This window comes from Carassius gibelio, chromosome B22 (genome assembly GCF_023724105.1).
Source record: "Carassius gibelio isolate Cgi1373 ecotype wild population from Czech Republic chromosome B22, carGib1.2-hapl.c, whole genome shotgun sequence".
NCBI lineage: Eukaryota > Metazoa > Chordata > Actinopteri > Cypriniformes > Cyprinidae > Carassius > Carassius gibelio.
In genome coordinates, this window is record NC_068417.1 from 46,225,534 (window position 1) to 46,230,533 (window position 5,000).

Here is a 5,000-nt window from a genome sequence, read left to right on the forward strand (position 1 = left end):
ACTGTCAATAAATATTCTTTCCACGCTCTTAAAACTTCTTTATACAATTCTGATACACCATTTAACATATTTTCTTTCAATTTCATCCATATAATGTCCTTTCCCATGTTAAAACCACCACACCTATTTAAAAAATATTTCATACCTTCCTTCCATTCCTGTTTATTTTCTTTATTCAAAAATTTCTTCATAGTTTTTACCCTTAAACTCTTCATCCTTAAATATGGATCTAACAAACCTAAACCTCCCTCCTCAATTGGTCCTATCAGTGTATCATAAGCAATCTTTGCTGGTTTCCCCTCCCATATAAAATTCAAAATACACTTTTTCAACCTCTTATAAGCCCACAACGGCAATGAAGTAACCTCTAATGTATACCACATTTTTGAAAGCATCAGAGCATTTATAATCAAAATTTTCCCTCTTAATTTCAACATCCTTTGTCTCCAGAAGGTCAATCTTCTCTCCATTCCCCCTAAGATTTCGTCCCATATTAAATCTCTAGTTTTCTTTTCATCTTTCCCAATTCTAATTCCCAATATTTTCATATTTTCGGTCTCTTCTTTAAAACTAAAATAATCTGGTAAAGGCTTTGCTGTTCCTATTCTCATCATGACCGTCTTATCTATATTTATTTTTGCTCCTGAACCTTTACAATAGTTTTGTATTGTATTCATTGCTCTCTCAACGCTATCTATATCCCTTAAAATTAATGTTGTGTCATCAGCATATTGATAAATTTTTTGTTCCTTTTCTAATCCTTCAAAACCTATTCCTTTAATATTTTCATCTTCCCCAACCACTAAACCCAGTGGTTCAGCAACTATACTATACAATAATGCAGATAAAGGACACCCTTGTCTTACTGATCTTGTTATACTAAATACATCAGTTAAAAACCCATTACACTTTATACAACTAATTGCCCCTTTGTATAAAACTCTAATCCATTTTATAAAATTATTCCCAAAACCAAAATGCTCTAAAAGTTCAAATAAAAAATCATATTCTACCCTATCAAATGCTTTTTCCAAATCTAAACTAATTATGTATCCTTCTTTATTATTCTCTGTCATATAACTTATTTTTTCTCTTATATTACTAACTGTATCACTTATTTCTCTCCCTATTATTGAATATGATTGATTTGTTGTTATTATTTCAGGTAGAACCTTCTTTAATCGATTTGCTAACATTTTTGCAAGAATTTTAAAATCTGTATTTAACATTGATATAGGTCTATAGTTCTTTAAATCAGCTGAATCACCTCTTTTTTTAAAAATTAGCTTTACCAATCCTACTCTCATCAATTGACTTGCTTGCCCTCTATCATAAATTTCCTCATACACGGGTTTTAAAATGGGGATTAAAATATCCTTAAAAACTCTATAAAATTCACTAGTCAAACCATCTGCTCCAGGACTCTTCCCATTGTTTAACTGTACTATTGCTGTCTCTATTTCTTCCTCTAAAAAATCCTTATCGCACATTTCTTTATCCTCTTTAACTACTTTTTTTTTAACACTCTTTAATAAAACCTGCTTTTCCTCCTCTTTTATACCTTCGCTTTTAAATAGATCTGCATAAAATTCCCTTACACTTTGCAAAATCTCTTTGGACTCTTTTACTCTTCTCCCATCCTTTTTTAATACTTCCTTTATTGTATCAGCCTTTTGTCTACTTTCCTCTAAATTAAAAAAGAAATGTGTACACCTTTCTCCTTCCATCACATTCTTTACCCTACTTCTTATCATAGCTCCTCTACATTTTTCTTCTTCTATTTCTTTTAATTTTTCCTCGTAAATTATAATCCTTTCTATATCTCCATTTTCTTTTTGTAATTCCTCTTTCAAAATATTCCTAACTGCTACTTCTTCTCCCCTTTTAATCTTTTGTTTCAATCTACTATACCTCAATGAATACTTTTTTATTTCATATTTTACATTATCCCACCACACCCTCTTATCTTCTTCGAACATCCCTTTCCCTCTCTCATTCATTATTATTGTTTCCACTGCAAATTTATAGTTCTCATCTTTTAAAAGTTCATTATTTAAACACCATATCCCCTTTCCCCTCTCTACACCAGTTTCATTAAAATTAACTATTAACATACTATGATCACTAAGAGATGTAATTTTGTAATATATCTTGTCAATATTTCTTTCCATATTTCTTTTAATCAACATAAAATCTATTCTACTCTGCTTAATTTTATCTTTTACTAACTGTTGCCTTGAAAAATCTTTTATTCCTTCATTTCGTTCTCTCCATATATCTATTAGATCATTTTTATCAATTAATTTAAGCAATTCATCCCTTCCACTATCTCTTTTAAAAACCATATCTTTGGCTATATCCATTCTACTCAAAGCAGTGTTAAAGTCACCCATTAATACAACCTTTTCCCACTTTTCTATATAATCATTTAAATTATTAAAAAATATTTTCTTTTCATCCTCTGCATTTGGAGCATGTACATTACATAAAATTATAGTTTCTCCTCCACAGACCATTTTCACAATTATACATTTGCCTTCTTTATCACAATATATAATTTTAACATCATCACATGTATTTCTTTTAACTAAAACTGCAACTCCTTTTCCTCTTTCACCATCACCATTATTATAATAAATTTCCCCCTTCCATCTTCTTTTAACATCTTCCATCTTTTCATTTTTCCAATTTGTTTCTTGCAATAAGATCACATTTGATTTTTTACACAGTTCTTTCACTTTTTCAAATTTTTCCTCTTTCAATAAACCTCTAACATTTAATGATATAATACTTAAAAGGCTAATAATTAAAAAGTTATTTCCTATATACATCCTTCATTTTCTTCTTCCCTATTCATCAGTACCCCAAATCTGTTTTCATCAAATTCCTTTCTTTTCTTCTGCCTTTTATTTTTAACCATTTCTATATTGGGGGTTACCTTTATGGATCTTCTTCTCTGTATTCTTTCCTTTCCCATTCCATTAGATTCCTCGTTGTCTCCTTTTCCCAAATCCTCTTCTGTTTCCAAGTTATTTTGTACTTCTTCCATTTTGTCCTGTTCCTCCGTCATTGTTTGCATTGTCTCTAGTGATGTTTGAATGTCACTTTCCATTTGTCCATCATTGTCCTTTTCTTTCTGATGCTCCACTTCATTTTCTGCACTGTCCATCAAGCCATTTTGTTCTTCTTCCTCCATCCTTTCCAGTGGATGTATATCCTTTTCTGTTGAGTCCTGAATTACCTTCCATCCTTGTCCTTCTACACTCAAAATTTCAGTCTCTTTTATTTGGTTATCATCTCCTTCTTCTTCTTCATTCTCCATCCAACACTCACACTTCACCAATGCACGTTTACAATCTGGGCACTTTACAGCATTGCAATTACGAGCATAATGTCCCTGCTCCTCACACTCATGACACTTCAAATCAGGGCAGTCTTTGAAGACATGACCAGGATCCATGCATAGCCTACAGATTTTTGTCTGCCTATCATGCATGATCCTGAAGTATTGTGGCCCTTCGGCCGTTTCAAATTTGGTACTATAGGGCAGGGATACCACCTCTTTTGGAAATCGGACTTTAAGGTATCTTGTTCCATCCGCTATTCTTGTGGCAGGGTAGTATCGCCTTTTAATGTCTGATGTCGGGGCTACGCCCCACATTTCCAACTTTGAAAGAATGTCTTTATTATCGATATATGCTGGTAAGTGCATAAAAGAAACAATGCATTCTCTTGTCTGCAATTTCCTGATTTCACACATCTTCTCTTTTATCATTAAACCATCCATTAAATCATCACACATATGTTCATCCTCCAAAGTCAGTTCATATTCTCTATCTGGTCTTGGTCTTACGGCCAACAGCTTTCCAAATCCAATCTTTGCTGTCACAGCCTCTATAATGTCTTCCACCTTTGCATCTCTTAAATCCATCAGATTCACAATTACTGTAGCTTCCTTCAGAAAAGACTTGTTTGCAAATCGTTCCTTTGCTTTGCCACCAAAACTATTACTATTCCTTCGAATTCCAGTATCTTTTGCCATTTGTTGTCCACATTCTTCCTTTCGTGTTTCTCTTGCCATATCCTTATTCATTACCGTTAATCCATCCGTTGTTGACATTTCCAAAAAATAAAACTCCCCCCAGCAGCTTTAACTGCTGGGGAGTCCAATTTAGAAAAATTATAAGAGACAAAAAAAGAAATAACAAACTAACAAAACAACAAAAAAGGTGGGCCTCTCCCACCAACTGCTATTGCAATGCTTCCTGCCAACTCACTTCCTGTTGCACTCTATCGCCCCCAGGTTGGTATGGCCGTAAGCGAAGACTGTTGCAAAGAGAGGGCTATTTAAAGACCAGCCAATCTAATCGCCAGTACATTATATAAGTAGGAAAGAAAACCCAAAAGCTTAAAGCACCTGGTATTCCTAGGCAGTCTCTCATCAAAGTACTAACCAGACCTAAACCTGCTAAGATTCAGAGATCGGGCATTGACTCTTTTTTTTTTTTAATGAAAGATTATTATATAATTCGTGAAAGTTTCCAAAAAGATTAAAGCACCTGGTATTCCCAAGCAATCTCCCATCCATGTACTAACCAGGCCCAAACCTGCTAATATTCAGAGATCGGGCATTGACTCTATTTTTTGGCAAAATTATTATATACTAAGTGAAAAATTTCCAAAAAGCTTACAGCACCCGGTATTCCCAGGCAGTCTCCCATCCAAGTACTAAACAGGCCCAAACCTGCTTAGCTTCCGAGATCAGACGAGATCGGGCATAGCCAGGTTGCTTTGGCCGTAAGCGAAGACTGCTGCAAAGAGAGGGCTATTTAAAGACCAGCCAATCTAATCGCCAGTACATTATATAAGTAGGAAAGAAAACCCAAAAGCTTAAAGCACCTGGTATTCCTAGGCAGTCTCTCATCAAAGTACTAACCAGACCTAAACCTGCTAAGATTCAGAGATCGGGCATTGACTCTTTTTTTTTTTAATGAAAGATT

General features: G+C 34.0%; 1 non-coding gene across 1 annotated transcript; it reads right to left on the bottom strand.

Moving 5' to 3' along the window:
- Positions 1-4,684: 4,684 nt before the first annotated feature.
- Positions 4,685-4,803, bottom strand: LOC128006069 (5S ribosomal RNA). The gene has a single exon (XR_008178702.1). It is a non-coding gene; the product is annotated as a 5S ribosomal RNA (ribosomal RNA).
- Between the last annotated feature and the right edge of the window lie 197 nt (positions 4,804-5,000).